The sequence below is a fragment of the Artemia sp. Qi Xiang Cuo genome, chromosome 18 (genome assembly GCF_049724085.1).
Source record: "Artemia sp. Qi Xiang Cuo chromosome 18, ASM4972408v1, whole genome shotgun sequence".
In the NCBI taxonomy this organism is placed as follows: domain Eukaryota; kingdom Metazoa; phylum Arthropoda; class Branchiopoda; order Anostraca; family Artemiidae; genus Artemia; species Artemia sp. Qi Xiang Cuo.
Genome location: NC_142811.1, coordinates 58,454,317 through 58,480,589, shown reverse-complemented (window position 1 = coordinate 58,480,589; position 26,273 = coordinate 58,454,317). Strand labels below are relative to the sequence as shown.

At 33.7% G+C, this 26,273-nt stretch overlaps 1 long non-coding RNA gene across 3 annotated transcripts in view; it reads left to right on the top strand.

The window, feature by feature from the left end:
- Nucleotides 1–26,273, top strand: part of LOC148941704 (uncharacterized) — a 127,315-nt gene that overhangs the window by 82,145 nt on the left and 18,897 nt on the right. For 2 of the 3 annotated variants that reach the window (XR_016143267.1, XR_016143268.1), the window contains 2 exons: nt 18,510–18,689; nt 20,563–20,740. This is a non-coding gene — a long non-coding RNA (uncharacterized LOC148941704). The remainder of the gene's footprint in view (nt 1–18,509; nt 18,690–20,562; nt 20,741–26,273) is intronic. The other variant, XR_016143269.1, reaches the window with a different exon arrangement.

The window sequence follows — 26,273 nt, the reverse complement described above, 5'->3', positions numbered from 1 at the left end:
ACTGAATCTCTTCTAAAGTTGAACTACCATCCCTTCCATAAAAACCTTAAATACCCCCTGGGCATAACTCACAACCTTTGTCCCTAATCGCTGGGATTCCGTTCAACCCCAAAAGCCTTGTTATATGATGTCCATACTTCTGAATAGAATGGCTATCAAAATTTCTATTAGACGCATTTCGGGACAATACGACGTGTGTGTATGCGGAGGGGATAGCTGTGCTCTGATCACTTTGGCTCTTAAAAAGAGCACTGGAGCGTCTGATTACAAATCCAATGAGCCCCTCCGAAGTTTATATGACCACACTTTCTATAAGAGCTCTATATGTCCCCAGGACATAACTTACAACCCTTGCCCTGACAGCTAGGGGGATCTATTTTCCTTAAAGACATAATAAAACAAAAAATCGCGAAGAAAGGAAGAAAACGAGGACAATTAACAGCCAATGCAAATATTTTGGTCAAGACCTCCGCTTGACCGTCCTCAGTGCAGAATAAAACTGATAAAAATATAAAAACCAAACCTTAAAATAAAAACACCAAACTAAAATTGGATGACCCTTTCCTAGTAACGGTGAAGGGGTAACTGAATAAAAAATTTAATTTTTAGTTTGGTGTTTTTATTTTAAGGTTTGGATTTTATATTTTTATCAGTTTTATTTTGCACTGAGGACGGTCAAGCGGAGGTTTTGACTGAAATATTTACATAATTTTTCAATTTTTTCACTGGCTCTTAATTGTCCTCGTTTTCTTCCTTTCTTCGCGATTTTCTGTTTTATCATGATTAGCCAGTGAAGTCTTAGAAATTATAAAGATATAATGTCCAGACCCTTCTGCTAGGCTGAACGAAATGGTTATATCAAAATGTTGATGAAGTGTTTGGGGAAAGGATAGGCATGAGGCGGTATTTGCCCTCTGATCGCTTTCGACTAATAAAAAAGCCACTAGTCCTCTCAATTTCAAATCAAATTAGCCCTTTTTGAAGCTTCTATGACAAAACTATCTATAAAAACATTATATGTCCCAAGGGCATAAATTACGACCCTTGTCCTGAAGGCTACGGGTGAAGGGTTGTCACCCTCAAAGACATAATTTCCAGAAGTTTCAACTACGTTGAACAAAATGACCTTATCAAAATGTTGATTGGAAATGTGTTGATTGGAAAAATATTGTATGTCCCCAGGGCATAACTTACAACCTTAGCTATGAGGGCTGTGAGGGGTTTTTCATACTAAAAAACATAATTTCTGGACCTTTCAACTACGTTCAACAAAATGGCTATATCAAAACGTTGATCTGAAGTGTTTGGGGAAATGATGGACGCGGGGGGGGCATTTGCCCTCCGATTGCCTTTGACTATTATTAAGGGCACTAGCCCTCTCAATTTCTAATTGAATGAGCCCTTTTTGAAGTTTCTGCGACAGCGCTGGAAAATAACTCCGAAATAATTACTACATGGTTGCTATTACCAACTGGTGTGTTTAATACATTATTAATAAAAAGGTCAGGGTTACTGGGATGAACCAGATCAAGAATGTTGGAGACTTGACCTTCCCTGAAACGAGTTGGTTGTGAGATCGTTTGACAGAGGGAATTATCAGAGAGGGCAGACTAAAAAGGAGAATCTATTACAAAAACAAGATCCATCACAAGAAGGTTAAAGTCCCCCAAAAGGAGAAGATCATAGCTGGAAAAATTGGACATCTCATGAGATAACATGTCAACCAAATTAGATTCAGAGTCAAAAACACAGGGAGCACTGGGGTTTCTATAAACAACACTCACTACAATTGAGATTGCTTGATTGTGTATTTTTATCCACACAGAGTCAATTCCATCAGTAGTCAGAGAATTAAATTGAATGATACTAAACCTTTAGTCCTTCTCTTATATATAATCACAGTCCTCTGTGGCAAAGTGGGGAATTATAATTATAATTAGAAAAAAGTTTGTAGCCATTGGTTTTGATTTCACCAGGAGATAAGACTTGCAAGGTGTTATTTGTGAAACATCTGTAATTGCTGCAACATCTACTTCATCTGATATCATACGAAAGGAAAGCTAAGAAAGCTTATTAGTGAGGCTATCAACATTGGAGCTAAGGAACATTAGTTCCTTTTGAGGTAGGAATCTGAGAGGATGCAGAATTAGATTAAGCAGGAACCAAAGGACTCGTAAATTTGTAGGAGAGCGCACTATGAAACGACAAAGAAGAAACAGCAGGTGCGAAAGTTGTTGCAGAAGAAACAAGAGTAGTGTCAGCATCAGACAGGGACACATTATGATGATCACTACTAGACAGTTGAGACAAAATTTGATGATGCGAGTACATAAACATTTAAACCATTAACAGAGGTAGAAGGAACCACAGACATTAGTGGGACATTGCAGTGGTTGGGGATATCGCTCCAACTGGCAAGTTGTTTTTTGAATGATGGCACCTTACGAATGATCAAATCCCCCTCTCAAATTAGCTTTTCTGCGTTTTAACTCCTCAATTAGAGCTGTATGCTTAATTCAATCTTCATTTAGACTATCACCAGAGAAACTGATTGATCCTTTTGTTCCAAAAGGATTTCTGTATTTCTTGATTTCTAGCTTCAGTTAATGGCACGGAGGAAAGAAGAGGAGGAGCGGCCACTAGAGTATTGATGGGTCTTTCAAAGTCTTTACTGTGGCTGGGGGAGGGGGCACCAATTTCAACTCCATAAGTGTCTAACACATAATTACACTGGAAACTAAAACATCAATCTGGGTGGGGATTCCATATGCAACAATATTTGAATGTCTTTCGAAATGCTTTCGCTCTGAACGTGCTATTGTGATATTGTGATTTTAGCGTATTATGGTGAAGTTGTAGTTGATGCCTTTATTACTTCCTTTATAGAGGAGATAACTATGGCCCTAAGGTAATTAAACTTTGGTAGCGTGCCTTAGGCTATGACCTGACTAAGGGGGCGTACCAGCTGGGAATATTCGAGGGAACTAAATTAAGATTGTAGAGAGGTTGGCTATTTCATAATACTTTTATTCAGCTAACACACAACGGTACAGGTCTGATAATATATAAGCCACTGGGACTGGTTTTCCTAGGGAGTCAACAAGTATAAGAAATCTACAATAAAATACATTGCAATAAGATACTTGAACACTTACAATAATCCAACAATATTCCAAGGTATTTCTAATAAGATAACACACGGGCAGAGGTTCGCCCTGCAAGTCAAAGAGTGTTCCCCCAGTCTAAAAAATCTTAGTATATATATATATATATCTGAAAAACCAACAACATCTATCTGGCTAGTTGACGTACATAGCCAGGAAATTGGTCATTGAGCAAGTTTTTTTCAAGCTTACACATTCCAGGATGTCTACCTTTATCTTAATAAAAAGCGGCATTTTGAAACATGTATTTGCGTCTTAATGTTTTTATTAAAATCCCAAGGTTGACTTAATTAGAAAGTGTAACCTCAATATTTCCTAATTTGAGAAGAGTTGCCCCAACTCTAAATATTTTACTTTTAAAACAACCATTTTTTTAATTTTGTACATTGTTTACTGCCATTTTTGGGTCACTCTGTGCATATACTCTCAATGGGTTTCTTTAGGGTCATGTTTATGGCCAAACATATGCCATGCCCTTACTTCCAAGGATATAAATTTTTGGAATTTGTCCTTGTTATTCTCTTTTCTCTTTTTTTTTGTCTTGTAAGCCTATAAAATTCACTTTTCATCCTCATTCTTATATGCATCTTCTGTTTTAGTATGATCCACAGTGGTTTAAGCATTATATTAGTGTTTTTGCTTAAATTAGATTTAAAGTTATATTTGAAACCATTTGATTATTTGAGTTTTAATTTAATTCCCATTAATAGTTTAATTTATCTGGGTGATGTGGTTGATTTACCATTTATCTTCTGGGGTTAGAAATGCCTTGGCTACATTATGCATAATAATTTTTCGTAACGATAAATAAAAGTTCAAATAGGGATAAAATCCTTTTAATAGATAGTGATGATGATAACAGTGATAGAAAGTCACAAAAATACCAGATATTTCGGTCACATATACAGTGACCGTCATCAGTAGTAAAACTAAAATAAAACAATTTAAAACAAAAGTTTATATACTAAATAAAATAACACTACATATTGTTTAAATCTCTTTTTTTTTTCAAAGCAAAGGTGAAAGCTAGTTTCTTTGACCTTCTTGGATTTGATTCATTAGATTTCAATGATATAGCACTTGGACAAAGGTCAACTAAATTGGGTGAATTGAACTTTACTCTGTCGGATTTTAATAAATTATCACAGATAGAGTTCAGCCCAAATTCACCTGCATTCCGATTAAAAGCAATATTCTTGAATAAGATTTTCTTTATTTCAAAAATTTCACGAAAATTTTGCTTTAAACCCCGATCCCTAGAAATCAAAGAGACATTCTCGAACAAAATAAAATAGGTCTGGAAAATTAAAAATATGTTCTGAAAGGGCTGAAGTAAAATATTAAGACTTAGAATCTTGCTTTAAAGCCGAAGAAATAGAATCTTTGTGTTGTAATAATCTCATTTCCAAAGTCTGGTTAGTACGTCCCACATATGAGCTTCCGCAAGTACATAGGATCTGATAAACCCCACTTTGTTTCCCCAATGAAGTTAGATCTTTCCCAGAATCTAGAAATCTACCCAAAGTATTATTATTCTTTAAAGCTACCCTTAGACCATTGCTTTGTAAAATTCTTTTAAGTTTTTCACTTAGCCCGGGTACATATGGCAACAGTACAAAACTAAACAGGTAGTACACAACTATACAATGAAGAAAGGCATAGATTACAAAAAGTAGAAGGAATACTATTTAATTAGAAGGCCTTACTTCCAAAATCTTCTTGCCTCTTTAAATCCTCTTTTCTTTCTACCGTTTCCTTTTTGCCCTCTTCAAATATTGCTTTTCTGATTTAAAGAAGGCCCTCCATTCGCCCTTTCATATACGGCCGTGTATCTATATAATCAGAATACTGTAATTACTGAAGCAACTATATAATCAGAAGCAACAGTAACAATATATTATATTAATATAGAATAATTATCAAATTATGATATATCATTCATCATGATCTTCGCTTCAAAGCCTAAATCAAAGTTCAATGTGCGGCAGAGTTATGATAAACCCCACTTTGTTGCCCCAATGAAGTTAGATCTTTCCCAGAATTTAGAAAACTACCCAAAGTATTATTACTCTTTAAAGCTGCCCTTAGACAATTGCTTTGTAAAATTCTTTTAAGTTTTTCACTTACCCCGGGTACATATGGCAACAGTACAAAACTATACAGGTAGTACAAAACTATACAATGAAGAAAGGCATAAACTACAAAAAGTAGAAGGAATACTATTTAATTAGAAGGCCTTACTTCCAAAATCTTCTTGCCTCTTTAAATCCTCTTTTCTTTCTATCGTTTCCTTTTTGCCCGCTTCAAATATTGCTTTGCTGATTTCAAGAAGGCCCTTCATTTGCCCTTTCATATACGGGCATGTATATATATAATTAGAATACTGTAATTACTGAAGCAACTATATATTCAGAAGCAATAGTAACAATATATTATATTAATAAAGAATAATTATCAAATTATGATATATTATTCATCATGATCTTCGCTTCAAAGCCTAAATCAAAGTTCCATGTGCGGCAGAGTTCTGATAAACCCCACTTTGTTGCCCCAATGAATTTAGATCTTTCCCAGAATTTAGAAAACTACCCAAAGTATTATTACTCTTTAAAGCTACCCAAAGTGCATATGGTAAGGAACAAAAACATCCTTCTCCCGAGTTTTCTCCAAGACTTCTTTAGAAATCCCTAGAAACATTTTTCTTCTTTTTGAAAAAGTTTGGTTAATTAACCATTCTGGATACATGTTGCTTATTAGTATTTTCCTTAGAAAAGACAACTCCTCCTCAACAAATTTTGGAGAGGAAATACTAAAGATCCGATCAGCTAAAGAAATGATCAAACCAATTTTTACTTGGCGAGCGGGACCGGAACTAACAGACAAAAATCTATTGTTATTTGTCGGTTTTCTGTAAATTTTAAAATCCAGACTATTTTGATTTTTCAAAAGAAGAACATCAAGGAAAGGAAGTTTCCCATTCTCTTCCAATTCAACAGTAAACTTAAAATCTCCTTCCAAACAATTAAGATGTTCCAAAAATCCTTTTAATTCCTCCTCACCATAATCCCATACTGAAATAATGTCATCTATATACCGGCCCCAGAAAATATGTTTTAAAAAATATGAATCTAACGCAATTGTTTCAATATTCTCCATAAACATATTAGCTAATAAAGGGGATAAAGGAACCCCCACAGGTAAACCATTTATTTGTTCGAAATACTCCCCTCTAAATTGAAAAAAATAAGAGAACTTACTGCACAACCTTACTAAATACATAATTACAGACACTTCCAAATCTGTTTTTTCACTAATCAAGTCCATATTTCTTAACAGCTTTCCTTCTAGAAGAGTTTCGGCTGCTTCTACATCAATATTTGTGTACATTGATACAATGTCGAAGCTTGAAAGCAAAGAATTCGTCGAAATTTCTACTTTTTTCAGTTTTTCAACCAAATTCGAAGAATTCTTATTATACGAAATTTGTGTAGACAAAAGTGGTTTACAGATTTTTTTTTAAGTAAGTAAGTAACAATGGGTTTATTTAAAAAAAAAAAATATATATATACATCATCGATTCCCTGAAGCAATGCTTGTGCGGGAGAAAACCCACCTAATAAATCAAAAAACCAAGAAACAAAAAAAGAAAAAAAAAGAAAAAAGAAAAAAAAAGAAATAGAAAAAAAAAAAAAAAAAAAAAAAAATTATAGCTCAAATTACCGGCCCCCAAAACCAACGAACCTCCAAACAACACCCAACAAAATTATAATGATTATAATAATATTCAGCTGCAACTAAACCCTCCTCAAAAACAAAACTTAAGAGGCGTGGAATAATCCATTCAAAATATACACATCAAAACAATGGTTCTTTAGCGACTTACGAAAATCCTGCAAACCCCCAACATTCCTCAAATCCTCTGGCAAACTCTCCCAAACTAACGGAACAACATGGCGAATTGAAAACCTAGACCTAGACGTGACCATAGCTGGTCTTCGCACCAACTGAGAAGATCGTGTCAAATGATCGTGAGTAGTAGACGCAAGACTAAACATTCCTGAAAAACATGATGGTAACTCCGATGCTAAATATTTAAACATAAACAGAGCATTATAGAATACAAATATTCCTGCCAACGGTAGAATTTTATACTCGCGGTAAAGATGCCTCACCGATGCAGATAGGTCAATTTGATTACCATAAAGAACTCTAATTGCCATATTCTGTGTTACGCAGAGCGGATGGAGGTGAGTTACGAATGTTTTCGACCAAACCATACAACAGTAAATGAGATATAGGTGAACCATAGAAAAATACAACATTCTCAGAATTTCACACGGAAAAACATACCTAAGTTTACGCATAATACCAATATTACGAGACAATTTGCTGCTAACAGATGCAATATGGTCTTTAAAACTAAGGCTTTCATCAATTATAACACCAAGGTATCTAGTACTAGTAGATCTTACAATAGTATGGTGCCCTACTTCTATATTATTAATCCATGGATAATGTCCAGTAATTCTACAATAAATAAAAAAACTCGACTTATTATGATTCAGTTTCAATTTATTTACTCGCATCCACTTTTCAATCGAAGAAATACCTTGTTTCAATATAGTCATCAAATCATTTTCAGTTCTAGCAGCTACGGTGAAATGGGCATCATCAGCAAAACATGGTAGAATTCCTTTTGTACCGTAAGTATCAAGGTCTAAAGAACAAGACACATTACTTGAAGCTCTACAAAGGTCATTAATATAAACCAAAAACAACAAAGGGCCCAAAACGGAACCCTGGGGTACTCCAATCGAAATATATTCAATTTTAGATGTAATTCCATCCATCACGACACACTGAGTCCTTCCACTAAGAAAACTAACTATCACATTTAAAAAATCACCACGTATACCACTACTATATAGCTTTTGAACTAGTATATCATGATCAACAGAGTCAAATGCTTTAGTAATATCCAAAAATATCGAAGCTATCTTCAGACCCTTGTCTAAAGCATCATTAATAAAAGTTGTTAAAAATAAAACTGCATGCTCTGTAGAATGATGACTCCTAAACCCAAACTGACTAGAACTAAAAAATTGTCTTTTTTCAAAAAAACTTACCATCCTACAATGAATCAACTTTTCAAACACTCTAGAAATAAATGGCAGTAAAGAAATCGGTCTATAATCACTAAAACAATTCTTATCCCCTCCTTTAAATATCGGGATAACATTCGCGCACTTTAGACAATCAGGAAATATTCCAGCTTTTAAACAGTTATTTATCAGTCCTAAAAAATGACTAGATATAACAGGTAATATCGACTTCAAAACCTTCAACGAAATAAAATCGCCTCCTGATACTCCATTTTTCATATTATTTATAACATCAAATAATTCATCAATAGTTACAGATTTAAGGTACGCAGACACATCACAATCTTCAGGTAGGAACTGACGAAAATCTCCATCTTGATCAAATACTGGCACCGATGATGACACACGCTGCCCAATAGTAGCGAAGTGATTACACATCTCATCTGCAACATTATTATTCATTCCCATATTATCTGGGCGGATCAAGACGCTACCAGGGCAAGTCACCGACTTAATCAATTTCCAAGTCTTACTCGGGTTACCCTCAACTTTTTTAAATTTAACCTTATAATAATCTACCTTAGCCAGTCGGAGTGCAGCATTTAACCTACTATTATAAACTCTATATATTACTTTATCATGAGGATCATTGCTCCTTGTTGACAACTTATATAAAAAACGTCTTTTATTAACTGACTGTAACAAACTCTTTGTAATCCAAGGTTTATTCGGAGACATCCTTCTCTTCTGTATTCCTGACACTTCACAACATTCCAAAAACGTATCCTTAATCTTACCATACCAAAGCTCAAACTTCAAATTTAAATCTAATTTTTCTTGTAAAAATTTAAAGTCTAACTGTTCTATCCTAATCTTAAATCTTGAAATAGTATTTGAATCAACTATTAATTTCTTAGGCTTAGGGCGAGCATCACAATTAATATTAATATTCTTAAATATACCCGGAACTAATGTAGCCAAACCAAAGTGATCCGAAACATCATTTAACACAACACTCGACGAATCATGGGGAACATTCAAAAATACATTATCAATTAGAGATGAAGATGAATCCGTCACTCTAGTACAAATATTTACAGCAGGATGCATCCCATAACCTAACATTAAATTCAAAAAATTCCGGGCTTTTGAATTAGATGTTAACAATTTCAAATCAATGTTAAAATCTCCACACACAAAACACGGCATGTTCTTACGAGTTAGAAGGTCCATTTGTTGCTCTAATAATTCTAAAAAACAATCTACACTAGCTGAAGGGGGCGGTAACAAACAGCAATAAAAAATGGGTCACCATTCTTATCAACCTCCGTAACAAAACACTCAAAAATCATCTCTTTATTAACACACAAATCATCCCTAACCTTCACATTCAAATCAGTTCTAATATACAGGGCAAGTCCTCCATGCTGATGGTGAGTACGGTTCTTAACATACATATTATAATTTAAAATATCCAATAGTCCAGAATTATTATTCATTAACCATGTTTCAGTAAGTGCAAGAATATGAAAATCAGATAGCATACACAGCTCCGACAAATAATCCAATGTACTATTTAACCCCTGACAATTCAAATGAAAAATGCCAAGTTTATCCGGTGCCAGTCTAGTATGTAAATCAACTGGGCACTTATAATTAACCTTCGGAAAAACATCATCTACCCCCATATCAAAATCCCTGTGAAGTACCCCTAATCCTAAATCTGAAACACTCAATGGATTATTCTCAAGCCAATCCAAACGATCATTACGAACAATTACCATTTTTTATAAATATATATATATATAAAAAAGAAAAGGAGGGTAGTTGCAACCAAACCTAACCAACTGAATAACTTACTATAACTCGGAGGGTCGGTGGTCCCGTTTCCAACGTAATCGAAGCTCCAGAAAAAACACAATATAACCTAAAAATAATAAGAAACATATTAACAAAATAGTATAAATAAACAAACGAATACAAAAAAAGTGAAAAAATTGACACTAACACTAACCTGTCACAATACAGGCTTACTGTTTCCATTACTGAATTCCAGAAAATTATAATTGAAGAAAACACAATGCTCTACCTGTGTCTACCACTTACCCATTATAAATTCTAACAAAAAATAAATAAATTAGGAAAAAAGAAAAAATTTTAATTTTTTTTCCATAAACACAAATACAAAAAAAAAAAAAAAAAAAAAAAATTAAAATATCTTAACAAACTCTTAATTCACCATTCATGATATAACCAACTATTGGTCACATAAATCAGGGATAGGCTCATCGTAACCAAATTTTGCCGCCACACCACCACGATCGATCTGTATATATGGTGGAACTGTATTGGAAACCCATGATGAAACTCCTATAGCATTTAATCTAGATTTCTTTACATACAACTTCCTTCGAGCTTCGCGAACTGATATTGGTGCATCATCGCTAACAGATACATTTTTATGGTGTCCAATAACTTTACCTTTTAATTTCTTTCCGTTCTTAAGCACACTGACCTTCGCATCTCGAGAACCAACATCAACTTTAAAATACGGCTGCTCCTTACGGACACTACCAACAACTCGAAACCTCGGGACCATGGACAGACCTAGACCCTCCAAACACAACTGGTCAAAAAACGTTTCGGCTTGGGTAGTATTTTCGCAGGGAGCATTCCAAACGATAATATTCGTCTCTGTATGTCGATACTCAGATGCCATAAGCCGACGAGACATCTGCACTCCCAGTTTCATACTTTTTCGTTGCACTGGCGATAATTGACATTTGATTTCTTAAGTTTAGAACATCAGATTCAAGCTGTGTAACACGCGAATTCGTAGTATTAACTTCTGATTTTAGCTCAGACTGTGTATTTTCACTGATACCATACGATTTTCTAACATTTTTATACTATCGTTTATAGAGTCTAGTTTTTTACCATTTTCAGTAAGTATTGTTAGCATCTTGGCAAAATCATCCGCCAGGGTCTTCAGTGAAGCGACATCGTTAGTCCCTTCAGATGAAACGGTCGAATTCAACAAACTGTTCTCAGCAGACTGGGATCCTACTTGGACAGTTTTAGCAATCTTCCTTTTTCGCCCCATGGCAAGTGCAAATAAAATAAAATATGTAATCTCTCTTATCTATTTTGGCACCTATAATTTATCCACGTCGATGCGGACGTGCAGTTCGCTAAGCCACCGTTAATTTGGGCACGGCTAACACCCCTATCTCCTGCACCGACGACTTCCAACAGCATTTGAATACCGACGCTACTTCAGGAATCACAACCAACTTTCAGGAATACTCTGTAGCGTTTGCAAAATTCAACTAATCAAATATTTGCATTTCATTCCATTCCTCAGGGCAAGCGGTAAAGACACCTGAACTACTACTCAATCAGAGCTTGATTCATTGACTTTGGCCTATTTTCTTTTTTTGTCATAATTAAATGACGTAATCCAAGGTGTATAATCCCAAGGCAATTCAATGTTTCGCAATATCTTCACTGTCTAACAAATACACTTTTTACAAACCAATTAAATTCAAAGTAAATCCAATTTGCGTCCTCACAGTTCAAAGGCTCATTCAGTACTGAAAAAAAAATGGTTAGTGATTGACACTAACCATTTGCTCAAAACACTTATTGGTGACCTTGTACTTGACACAATTGGTTGTAATGGTAGGTTAGGCTTATGAATTTTGGGAAGTCCATATAATTTAGGGCACAAGGAACTGCGTGGCAGGCATTTGTAATAGAGTTGAGGTGTAATTTTTCCTTCATCCTTTAAGCACCAATTCGTTCTTAAACTTATTTTTAAAAGAGTCTGTTGGATTATACGATAGCTTCTCCTATGTTTTTTCATCATTTAGTAAACTTCTTAATTTTTATTCGTAGTCCTCAGTATTTATCACAACTAAGTGTTACTCTTATCAGCTTTTGTAATGGTAATTGAACCATCATTTTTCAAGTTTTTAAGAATTCTTATGTCTGTTGATGGTCGTACTAGGAAATTCCGGTTTCAATACAAAATTAGACAGGGTTTTTACGGTAGAAGCTCTTACTAAGCTAACATCTTTTATTCGATTTGCATTTTTATGCAAAGATGTTTCTATTGAAGAGATAATGTCTTTCACGGGGACTTTATCCGGTTTAAAACAAAATTTCGGACCCTTTTCAAGCACTGATTTTTCTTGAATCTTTAAAGTTCTTGATGAAAAATTAAACACACCTGGTCCAAGAATTGACTAAGGTATTACCGCATTATTTGTTGATAATTTCGAAAACTTTTTTAACAATCTTTCTCTGGAAAGGCGAAAGTCATGATTGAAGTGATTTTTTCCTGTTTGTTGAATAAAACGAAAGTCACTTACACTAACCTTTTTGATATAAGATTTTTCAGGGAAAGTTTATCTCTCACTATTAAACCTCTTTTTCGACTTTTATCCTTAATAATGTGATTTAAAGTCTTGAAATGTAAGCTTCGTTCAAACTTTTCTTCCTTGAAAGTGCCCAAATGTAAATTGAATTTTAGTGAAGGTGGTACAATTCTCATCTTCTTACATCGTAGGAGAAAATCCTATTGGTTGATAACATTTGCATGTTTTTTCTGAGTGTTTATATATTTATGCACAATTTTGGTCAAATCATCCCCATAAATATGACGTAGATAATTTTGGAGACCACACTGCCTTTCCATGACGATAAATAAAAGTTAAAATAAGGATAAAATCCTTTTAATAGACAGTGATGATGATAACAGTGATAGAAATTCACAAAAATACCAGATATTTCGGTTACATATACAGTGAATGTCATCAGTAGTAAAACTAAAATAAAACAATTTAAAACAAAAGTTTATATACTAAATCAAATAACACTACATATTATTTAAATCTCTAATTCTTTTCAAAGCAAAGGCGGAAGCTATTCTCTTTGACCTTCTTGGATTCGGTTCATTAGCGTTCAATGATATAACATTTGGACAAAGGTCAACTACATTGGGTGAATTGAACTTTACTCTGTCAGATTTTATTAAATTATCATAGATAGAGTTCAGTCTATATTCACCTGTATCCCGATTCAAAGCAATATTCTTGAATAAGATTTTCTTTAGTTCAAGAATTTCAAGATTATCTACATTAAATTTTTCGTAACCACGGATTTTACTTAACGGACGCCATTTAGGCTGTAAGCTATTTGCTTATGCATCTTTAACATGGACCATTTCTGATTTAACTTCACTTTTCAGTCAATAAATTGGTAATAAATTCTCACTTAATACCTGATTCTGTTGATGCTGATTTCGGACCAAGTAACTGTATGTCAATTGCATCAGAAATTTGATTGACATAATACATAAACCAAAAAGATTTATTTGAAGTGCATCCAACTTTGGTTGATATTGACAAAAATTAACCAACAATGGGTTGTAAAAAAAACTAGGTCTGTGATCTAAAGAAAAAAAAAATTGATATCAGTATACAAATAAAGCATTAACGGTTGTATAAATAAGGAAAAACAATCATTCACTAATAATATACAAATAAATTTTATTTGTAGGAGGCTAATTATTTCTTACTTGTTTTCTAAACACAAAATGCCGCTAAAATAGAAACATTTAATTCCTGGCAGGCATTTAATTGCATTTATATTCTTTACACATTAAAATTAGTATTACTTATTAAAAAGACTTAAAAATTGTCACAAACTTAGATACAACAATGATAAAAAATACATTTGGTTAAAATTTTTAAAGTTAATCTAAGACACTATACAGTAATATAATAATTCACGAAGCAATTTTTTTTTCATGTAGATTTCTCAAAAAGCAAAACTAAAATTTGGTATAACTCCTTTTTTTTCCAAAAGCAGAACACTCAAAATACCAATTTAATATATTTATATGAATAGTTTAGGTTATATATATATTAACAGAAGTTATGTTGATACATAACTTTTATGTTTAAAAACAAACAATAATTATGTATCCTAACAATTTATTTAATCACTGCAATGTTTGTTCTTTGTACAACTTTTAAATAAGTACACCAAAACTTTTATCTGATAAGTCTTAAATTAAATATTTGCAAAAAATTCAACTCTAACAAATAGATATATATACTATAACAGAAAACTGTGATTAGCTGCTATACAAGGGCTTGGCAATAGTTCATATAACACGATTTTGCTATTAAAATTTATACATTTATAATTTTATACAATAACAATTCTATATTTATTAAAGGGTTTCAAAATACCTTTATAACTATATATTTTCTTAATAACATTTGTTACTACTACTGTAAATACATACTACTATTTCAATATACGATTATACATTTTTTTTTCGCGTTTCTTTTTTTTTGAGTCTTTGTTTTCAACTTTTCTTTGGTTCTATTTCGAAAAACCAACTTGTATCAGTAACTGTTTTTAGCTTACTCTATGTCCGTTTGTTTATACAAAGTTTTCGGCTTTCTAATTCTTCTCTAATTTCAGGTACTTGAGACAGTTTAATAACGTCTTCGCCTGTCATCTCTTTTTTCAGCTTTAATGTCCTTTTGATCAAGGCTCCGCTTACAGCTTATATTTGATAAGCTCAAAATTTAACTATTCACCTTTTTACCTGTTATGACATTATCAACGTACTTGTGCCTGCATCTAAGGTTTGCTTACCACAAGTTTCTTCTGGTTGCTCAATATACATTTCCAGGTTCTCTTGTCTGACTTCTAATGCTGAAAGGCCTGTTATGATCCTTTCCACAGCAATTAATAGTTATAGCCACACTTTTTATTTGCGGCCACAGTTTTCTTTTTGGCTATTCTCTTATCAAACACAGAAGTTTCCGTATAATTCACCAGTATCCAATTATTTTTGTTTTGTCAAACATTATATTACGGTGCGAAAGATCAAAGAGAAATTCCACGACTCCTGAATTAATAATTTCTGTTCTTTATTATAATTTAAGGATATATCTGTTGCTAATAGAAGGGGCTCCTTCCAAAGTCTCCACGACTTTTGATTATACATTTGATTATAATAAGAAAAATGATTGTAAAGAACTTTCAATATTGAAATGAATAGCATACTTTTTTTCCAACTCATTGGCAGCGCGGATAAAACTAATGTTATAAAAGAAGTAGAAAAAATGAAGTAAAAGTTAGAAAATTAATCAGTGTATTTATATTTTTAATATCCGCAGTAAAAATTTAAGAAATATTAAAAATATACACGTTAGGCCTATACCACAGAATTTGAGGTGTGATCTTACAAGAATGGCAACTCCACCACCAATTCTATTGGAAGATCTATCTTTTCTTAGCACATCATAACCAGGAACTTTGAGTTTAAATGATGAGCTTAATTAGGTTTTTTGGAGGTATAGTATGTCAATTTTGTGACAAGAAGTATGCTTAAGAGGGTCTGTAAGTTTAGAATAATTGAAGGATCTCACATACCATTGCAAAATTGTGGTGGAGAGATAACAGAGGGTTGGCCATTGATAGATGTAGTTTTTTAAGTATATTGCTGAAATTTGTGTTGGCTGTGTCTTTGAGATTTTGTGGGAAGTTGGTATTAGCTATTTCTTAAGTTGAATATGTAGAGACATGAGTTTGTAAGTAAATTTGGATTTTCTTTCGGTGTTTCCTTTGTTAGTTTTGATGGGGTCAGTTTCTCAGGTTTTCTTTGAGAAGAATCTTGATCTTTGTCTCTTGTTGGGAGAGGAGAAAAGTCTAAGATCTTGATTCTAGGGAGTGTTTTTTTGTGGCTGAGTCCTTGTAGTTTTACGCTCTACGGTTTTTTTATTATATTGTATGTTTGTTTCAGAAAATGCAGGTGTATTTGCAGTTTGTAACATGAGTTTCATTTTTGCAAACTGAAAAGGGATGTTTCTTTTTTCAGACAACCTTAGAGCCATTGATCTTGACTTGTATTTTGGACATACAGACCTGTTGTCAGAAAAGGAGGACCTTTGCATTTAATGCGTTTCATTTTTGTTATTTTCATGCAATGTTAATTCCATATTTGCACTGTTTGTTGTATTTGAAGTACGGCTATTTTGGCACAGATTACGCCTTTTCAGGTTTGTTTTACAGTGTTGTTTTGTCTGACCCATTTTCAGACATGTTTCACACTGTATTGGTTTAGCTTTATACTCTTTGTAAGGCTTGATCTGGCCAAATAGGAATATAGTTTTGATGAAATTCTCCAGTTTGGAGTCTAGGATGAACAGGTAAGATTTAGATATGTATATTCCATTGTTTGGGTTCCAGGTCTAGTGATTTTTGATACAGATATATTTTGGCCTTTGGAGTTCATAAGGCCACCCTTTAGATTGGTTTCGGGAATATCTTTAGGGATATTGTATATGACAATTTGTTATTTGTGTGTGGGGGCGGGGGGGGGGGATGGAGGGCGAACCCATGTCTATGAAGGACTTTAATGCCTCCAAGGAAGTTGAGTGATAACAGAGTTGTTTTGCACCATCACAGCCTGCTTGAATATATATTACAATTGAACCATCTTTAATGGTTTTGAAGTTGAAATTAATTTTCGGAATTTTTAAGAGCTTGAGTCGAGTCTTTTGGATGTTTTTTGTTTGAAAAGTGATTTCAGAAGAAATAGGCAAAATGTCGATGAAGTACTCCTCTTCTAAAAAAGAAGGGGGTGGAGTAAAAACTGTTTTTAATGGGAAGAAACTGATGTACCGTCTGTTCTTGGATCTTCTGGGAGTGACAGTATTGAAGCCATCATCACTGTGATTTGAGTCCTCAGGGTGGACAGTGATCATAGTTTCATTGGAGTCTGAGTCCTCAGAAAGGTCACTTGGTAAGGGAGAGCTAGGGCCTGACATTTGGTTATCAGTATCTCCCTTCTCGGGGGGTAGTATCATTGGAATCAGGTTTGACATAAATTCCCACTTTTTCCCACTTAGAAATTCACTTCTTAGGGTTTATACTTGGATCAAAGCTATAATAAACTTTATAAGTCAATATGCTTAGCCATAGACTAAATTATGCGGTCAATTCAAGAAAGAAAATATTAGACTTCTCTTTTCTTCTTTTCTGTTTTAAAAGAAAATTTAAAGGAATGGAAGAAATTAAAGGATTGGTACCTCGTGGGATATTTCTCTACACTTACTTCCGTTTGCTTTCATATTTTCAATATTTTTCCGAAAACACATACTTGATCTGAACATTCAGCATCAAGAAAGAAGAAAACGGCAAATATTGCAAAATTTATTTATCCAACTTAATTGTGGATAATCAGTGCTTGTGGATTATATAACATTAAAAAAATGGTTTTATAATGTAACAGTCAATTTGAAACCTATGTTTTAAGCCTTTTTTATACTCAAAAACTAGAAATATTATGATCATTTTCAAGAGCACAAAAAGGGCTTAAATTTGAATTTGCGGTACAAGCGATTATTATATTTGTCAAGAGCATAAAAAAAGGCATCGAGTGGTATTTTCACTTTATTGGTAAGTTAATAATATGATCAACGAAAAATTTACCTGTTCGCTAATACCTAGTGCTAGACTACAAACTAAAAAAATCTCTTCTAAAATATACAAATCCAACAAAAAATTACTTAAAACGAAAAATCGCGAAGAAAGGAAGAAAACGAGGACAATTCACAGCCAGTGAAAAAATTGAAAAATTATGCAAATATTTCGGTCAAGACCTCCGCTTGACCGTCCTCAGTGCAGAATAAAAAATATAAAAAAATAAAAACAAAACCTTAAAATAAAAACACCAAACTAAAATTGGACGACCCATTCCTAGTAACGGTGAAAGGGTAACTGAATAAAAAGCACAAGTCTAAATGGCATTTCAGAATTTCATTTTGCGTAAAGCACTCTTAAAGGCTGATCGCTTTCCAGTTTGACTATTATGGTTTTTTTTTTTTTTTTTTTTTTTTTTTTTTTTTTTTTTTTTAATACTCAGCTCTTCAATTTCTTAGCCTGTTCGGGGCTCATGTACGTTCTAGTACCCACATCAGCCGTGAGACTCTTTTTTTAGGTACTATATCTTGCAAAGAACTTGCAGAATTTAAATTTTCATAGTAAATAATTTGTCTTGCCAGTCCAAAGTCTCCAATCTTGATATCATCTCTGGCATATAAAAAAACGTTAGATGGCTTTAGGTCCCTGTGAATAATATTTTTGCTGTGTACATACTCGATTCCTTTAACAATCTGGCGGAACATCCTCAAGATTTTCTCTTTATCTCTTATAGCTGTGTTGATGCGAAGCCAATCGAAAAGGGCAGTTTTCTGACAGAGCTGCATTTGAATAAATAGCAAAGGCTCTACATCAATTATCTTTCTTGAAGTTTCTTCTGACGAATTTTGAACTGGTGAAGATGAATCAAGCTTAAGTTTTCTTTCCTTCAGTTGCTCCTCAAATTGGATAAAAGGTAATCTATTTTTTTCCTCAAACTCAACTGTAAAATTAATATTGCTATCAAAACTATTTAAATTACAGCCCGCCGTTTCCCCGACCTAGGGTGGCAAGAATAAAAATTCAAATACCTATCATTTTGCGTAGGTTTTCTATAAATCAAGAAAAGTAAATTGAGATCCCTTTTAATTAATAAAATATCCAGAAAAGGTAATTTATTATTTTCCTCAAACTCAACTGTAAATTTAATATTGTTATCAAAACTATTTAAAGGCTTACAAAATAGGTCTAAGGAGTCCAATCCATGTTTTCAAACTTAAACCACATCATGCATGAACCTACCCAAGATTTTTCATTTAGAAGATTGTCATAAATTGGGTTAATATTTAAATTACATGTGTCCCTATTTATCGAAAGGTTAGCAAACATATGTTTTTTAATTTCTATGGCTTCTCTCGCCCATTGTGTGTACCCCTTATCATTAGAAATAGCTAAGGCCTCATCAAATTTTACGAAGTGATCTGGTTAAAACCAAAAATGTTCTGCTAAGGCTGAAACAAAAGTTTCCGGAGGCTTGCTTAATTGTAGTGTTTTTTCTATTGAATATCGATGTTACAAATGAACGAAAATGTGTAAAGCGAGGATGAGATGGCAATGAAGGCACTACATCAACAGTTGGCGAGGGAAACATTCAAATTTTAGTTGCATCGTAGCCATATGGAACAGCTCTATTCTTTTTTCTAGATGTTCGTTAAGTAGGATGTCATATTTTGAGAGCAAAAGTATGATCCCAAAGAAGTCTTTGTGATTTATTCCCAGTTTTGTTAGAAGCTCAAGCCTCTCCTGGTTGCTGTTATTCTAAAAGGTAGTCCTTGTCTCCCCAACAGCTACACGACCTCGAAAACGCAATTCAGTAGTTGAATGTTTTGCAAGATCTGTTTTTTCCGTTTATTGGGTAAAGGAAAGATCTTAAGCCGAACTGGCCAGCCATGACAAAAAACCAACAAAGAGAAAAATCTCAGTGAAAAAAAAACAACAAAAGAGACTTCGGAAAGTGGAGAGAAAAAACGAAAAATGTAAAATAATTATGATATTTTGCCTGTATCGAAAAAAGGCATCTTCAGCACGAAAGAAACCCAACAGTAACAAGATAAAAGAAAAAGAACCTAACACTAACCACCAACAAAACCACCACCACCAAAAAAATAAATATTCATATATATATACTATTGGTTAAAACTAATCCACGCAGTAAAAAGATGCTTTTAAAGAGTAACTTTAGTGACAACGCCTTAGTAACTGAGGAAAAATAAAAAACTGGAAATTTCTTTAATTATTCTATTGTGAAATAATTCTTTTATTCACTATTATTGAAGCACATCGTTTTGGTGTAGCAAGTAAAATAGTCCCTTGGTGATTATTTAAAATCTTAACTCCCTTATTGACTGTTGATTCACTCTTTAGAAGATTAAAAAAACATTAAAAAACAGTCTTTACTTTGCTACATCCCCTGATTAATTTTACTATTAGATTCATTGATAAAACTTTTTTTGGCTTCATATAACGTATATTCCATCAAAGCTAAGGGTAAAGTCTGTCAACTACGTGATCTCAACTTAATTTTTTTTTTTCTAATAAATAGTCTCCTTCCTATTATAAATACCTATCGTTCGAAATACAAAACATAAAAATCAAGAATTTATAAGTGCTTTTTTTTACAGTGTTTATTAATATATAATTGACACAAAATTTAGTTAAACCATCCAAAGCCACGCCGCCAAATCGGCCAACTAGTCTTAGTTCTTGCAGTGTTTATTACTAGCCAAAAACATTTCGCAACTTTCCCCAGAACCACCATTCTGTAATCCAATCCCATAATTTACTTGCAGATTCCACTGCTTTATCAATTACTGCTATTGTGTCTACTATCTGTCCAATCCTCTTCACGGTTTTGAATGGTGCACCAAGTGCACCTGCGGCTAAGACTGTAAAAAAAAAAAACATTAATCCAGATCTGCATATTAAACTGTCTGCCTGATTTATATTAATCTCTTTACTTTTTGAAAGGTACGTATTAGATTCTTATTTTAATTAATTAAAAAAAAAATCAAATTTAAGTTTTTCAGAGAAAAGTAAAGGCTGTTTTAAACTTAAGCTCAGTAGGTACAAATACCTTTTGAAATCAAACAGTTCGTGGTAACAAACTGTAAGTAAGGAGTAACTCGGCTCAATGGTAACTAAAATTTTTCAAAATGGGATTTTGATACCCATAGATAAATTAAACGTATCAGATTTTAAGTTTGATTTCAAATCGATAAAATAAAAGTTCAAAATAGGGATAAAATCCTTATTAATAGACAGTGTATTGAAAATTCACAAAAAATACCAGATATTTCGGTCACATATACAGTGACCGTCATCAGTAGTAAAACTAAACTAAAACAATTTAAAACAAAAGTTTATATACAAAATAAAATAAAACTACATATTGTATAAATCTTTAATTCTTTTCAAAGCAAAGGCGGAAGCCGGAAGCTAGCCTCTTTGACCTTCTTGGATTCGGTTCTTTAGCGTTCAATGTCATATTTTAATAAATGTCATACCTGTATCTTGATTCAAAGCAATATTATTGAATAATATTTTCTTTATTTAAGAGTTTCACGAAAATTTTTCGTGTCATTTTCAAGAGCACAAAAAGGGCTTAAATTTGAATTTGCGGTAAAAGTGATTATTATATTTGTCAAGAGCATAAAAAAAGGCATCGAGTGGTATTTTCACTTTATTTGTAAGTTAATAATATGATCAACGAAAAATTTACCTGTTCGCTAATACCTAGTGCTAGACTACAAACTAAAAAAATGTCTTCTACTAAAATATACAAATCCAACAAAAAATTACTTCTCTGCAACTGTCAACTTCGTGAGCTGTCAATAAATCAGAAACTTGGAATTAAGGTCAATGCCTCTTAAGGGTTAAGACAGGCGCTTAGCTCACTGCTTTTATAGAATGAAACAAAAAAGATTTATAAATCAAAATATTGAATTGTAAGTAGGTTACAGGAGTTGAAAAACAGATTCTATCTGAAAAGATACATTAACAAACAAACATCAGAGATATCTAGTACACGAAGTCCCTTCACATTCACCAGTTTATTATCGCATTCATCATTAGGCTAACACAGACAAAATAATAACTGCTGAAGCAAACTTTACAGATTCAAACTCCAATTAGCAAAACAATCCTGGGAAAATCCTGTATCAAATGATATAACTTAACAACTAAACAGAGCACTTGCTCAAACCAAAAAACAGTGATTTTGTATTGTTCAATTTTCAGCATCTAGACAAATACTTCATCACAATCATCACGATTATATGATACAAAGTATTAAGTTTTCTTGATCTAAAATAGGCTAACTTGTTGAGCTATTAACGACAACATTGGTGACATTGTAGGAGACTGGCTTTTCCAAAGGAAATGTCCTAATAAATTTTTAGTTGAAGGCTAAGAACCATACAACACTCAATCTTATATTTTTTCCTAGGCTATTTTGTCTGGTTGTTTAGAGTGAATCTTGAATTGCATTATTCCAAATCAAAGCTTTTTATTTTTTCAAAATTTTCTCAATCTTACTCTTGTATGAAAGAAATCTGGATTTTTTTTGGATTTATATTTAGACCTGATTGTGGTTTTGTATGTTTTCTAGGAATTCTGGTGTATAAAAACCTATCGTTTAAAACCATAATTGATCAAGTTGAAGGTGACAAAAAATATCTGTGATCTTTAGAATTTCTTTTTTCATCATTGATTCAACTGATTGCTTATTGTCTGCTAATATGGATGTCTATCCTTCTGTCTTCCATATGTCTGCTTTTTTCCATCAACAAGAGGGCCAGAAATACTTTTTAAAGAGACAAGTGTTCTTTTTTTTAATCAAGACTCTTATAATTCTTTGGTCTGTGCATCATGCATCCTGTGCATATTTTGCATTCTCTTTAGTCTAAGAGCAACTGCCAGCTGTTTTTAAGAGTCTTTTGTTTTTAATATTTTATCTTACTATGTTTGAAATGCTAGTGATGTGAGAATTTTCTTCTGTTGCATCTTTTTGATATTTTGAAGTTGAAGTCGTTGGCCGGAGGTCGGCCGATGATGATCAGATTAATATTATTTTGAATTTCTGAGTGTTGCAGTTTGGATTCTTGCATTTTGTGGTCCTAAAGTTATTAGCGGAATAGAGGTTACTGATTAATTTAAGGATATATTTTCATTTTTTCTTCTTTCTTTCCTGTTTATCTGGGCACAGAAAAATTGGGATGACAGGGTTATGCTCTGTGATTCTAGTGATTCTAGTAAATATTGCAAACAATCAGAGGCGGGCTGGTAGCAAAAAGCTAAGGGGGCATCTGGGTTAGGTTGCCCTACCTATGGCCCTCCTTACAGAAGGATTTTTTTTGGTTTTGTTTCGTGTTTAATCAGAAAACACCTTGAACAGTGAGTGGAAATGGTGCTCTACGTCATTTGCGTCACCAGGCAAATTAGTACTACCCGCTAAGTAAGAAGCCGGCTTATAGTAGGAAGAGGACAGATACCGCTAATAATTTTTTGTGCCAGATCTCCCTGCTACTTGGTTTGACTTTGTGTTTCTCAGGTTTTCTCATAAAGGGAGAGCAGAATCGTATTTCCAACTGCATAAAATTTTCAGCTTTTATCCTGCATCTTGGAAATCTGGGCAAAAGAACATTCATAGTATTTTTCCTCATCAGAAGAAGGTTTAATACCACTGAGAGTTTTTGACTTTCCAACAGAACACAAAATGCATATTTTGATCAGTTACAAAACAAAATAGCTGGACCAAAGGAGAAGACTCAGCTCCAAGTTCAAGTCCATCGTCAAATTGTGCACCAGGTCTATCCTGGTTATCCTATCTATAAGCATTAACGCATGTATATAAAATTAAAAAAAACAAATGAACGAAAATGCGTAAAGCGAGGATGAGATGGCAATGAACAGTTGGCGAGGGAAACATTCAAATTTTAGTTGCATCGTAGCCATATGGAACAGCTACTTAACATGTAACTATTATGGAACAAAAAACTAACAACAACATAAAATTAAAAAACAAACGAACAAAAAACCCAGCAATGTGAAAGAGTATCATTCCTGAAATAACGCTGGCTCAAATAAAAATCCCATTTGAGTAAAGAAATGGATGGCTTTATTTACTTCCGTTACATTCCTAGCGTTTATCCATGGATTCACTAGAAAAAAAAACTTATTTATGTAAAATAAATTTATGTAAAATAACTTAAAATGTATAGGAAAACAGACTTAAATTTTCGATGGAGAAATTTTCAGGCCTATACTATCCTGTCTATTAATTTTGTTGTACACTGAAGCAAAGCTTTTTATCTCTGACCTTGGCTTGTCGTGAGAAACCCTTGCTATCTCTGCAACGTTTTGAAAGGCAGACTTTGGCATTTCCCCTTGACGCACAAGGTTGAATGTGATGGGCTGCAAGAAATATACCTTGGAAACCAGCTGTTTTTTGTCTGAAAATATTTCTTTCATGCTTGTTGTTATTTTGTCAATTACTACCACTTTTACTCAAAATCGCTGTTCCAGATCTTTAGGTTGAAAATGTTTTGCCATTACTCCAGGCAAGCACCTTTTCTTGGCAACGTGACAAGCCCTAGATCTTTCACACACAAACCTGGAGGCATTTTCTTTGGCGCTTTTGAAGGAAATTCTCTCTAGATCCTTTCTTTTTTCATCAACTATGTTCCAGGCCGTCAAAAAGTCCAATCCTTTTGCCTGGAAATACCTTGAAAAGAGCCAATGATCTCAAATGCAGCAAGAAACAAGTGAGTGGATAGGATTGTTTTGTGCTCTGTAAGTTTACTCAGCAGTGAGTTGGCTTCAGATCGCGTGTTTGAGTTGAAAGAACTGCTGTTTGTCACTGAGGACAGAACGTGTTCTGTATCTTGCATAGGGAATTGTCAGTACGGGGAATTGTCACTGGGATCATCCAAACAAGCAACTTTTCTTTTGCCCACCAATGAGTTTCACCGATTTTCTGTAGCCTTTTCAACTTTGACTGTCCTTCTTTGACTGTCATACTCTTTGATCTTGGCTTGCTGTAGTCCGTTCATACCCTTGCTGCTGGAACTTGGACGGGTTGGACAGCAAAGAGCTGTTCGTGAATTTCCTTGTCTTTAACATATCTAAACACAATGGAAGCCTGGTCCACAACCTCATCGTCCTGAGTTGTCTCCATTTGGGTGTTGTATCTTTTTTCACGAATTTTGTTCACTATAGCTCTCCGTGTGTGTTTCAAAATGTTCCTTATCACTTTCTGGACCGTCATCTTAGAAAGAAAAGTGACGAGTGAGCCACGTCAATGCTCAATTTCTTTTTCTGCTATCCTCTATTCTTCTTTCTAGATGTTCGTTAAGTAGGATGTCATATTTTGAGAGCAAAAGTATGATCCCAAAGAAGTCTTTGTGATTTATTCCCAGTTTTGTTAGAAGCTCAAGCCTCTCCTGGTTGCTGTTATTCTAAAAGGTAGTCCTTGTCTCCCCAACAGCTACACGACCTCGAAAACGCAATTCAGTAGTTGAATGTTTTGCAAGATCTGTTCTTTCCGTTTATTGGGCCAAGGAAAGATCTTAAGCCGAACTGGCAAGCCATGACAAAAAACCAACAAAGAGAAAAATCTCAGTGAAAAAAAACAACAAAAGAGACTTCGGCCAGTGGAGAGAAAAAACGAAAAATGTAAAACAATGCGGATATTTTGCCTGTATCCAAACAAGGCATCTTCAGCACGAAAGAAACACAACAGTAACAAGATAAAAAAAAAGAAGCTAACACTAACAACCAATAAAACCACCACCACCAAAAAAAATTTAATTTTTAATATATATATACTAGTGGTGAAAACGACTCCACGCAGGGAAAAGATGCTTTTAAAGAGTAACTTTAGTGACAATACCTTAGTAACTGAGGAAAAATAAAAAACTTGAAATTTGTTTAATTATTCTGTTGTGAAATAATTATTTTATTTACTACTATTGAAGAATATAGTTTTTTTCTAGCTATATAGATGGTCCCTTGGTGACTTTTTAAAATCTTAACTCCCTTATTGTATGTTGATTCACTCTTTAGAAGATTAAAAAACCAACAAAGAGAAAAATCTCAGTGAAAAAAAAACTACAAACGAGACTGCGGCCAGTGGAGAGAAAAGAATTAGCTTTTCTGCGTTTTAACTCCTCAACTAGAGCTGTATGCTTAATTCGATCTTCATTTAGACTATCACCAGAGAAACTGATTGATCCTTTTGTTTCAAAAGGATTTCTGTATTTCTTGATTTCTAGCTTCAGTTGATGGCACGGAGGAAAGAAGAGAAGGAGCGGCCACGAGAGTCTTGATGTGTCTTTCAAAGTCTTTACTTTGGCTGGGGGAGGGGGCACCAATTTCAACTCCATAAGTGTGTAACACATAATTATACTGGAAACTGAAACATCAATCTGGGTGGGGATTCCATATGCAACAATATTTGAATGTCTTTCGAAATGCTCACGCTCTGAACGTGCTATTGTGATAT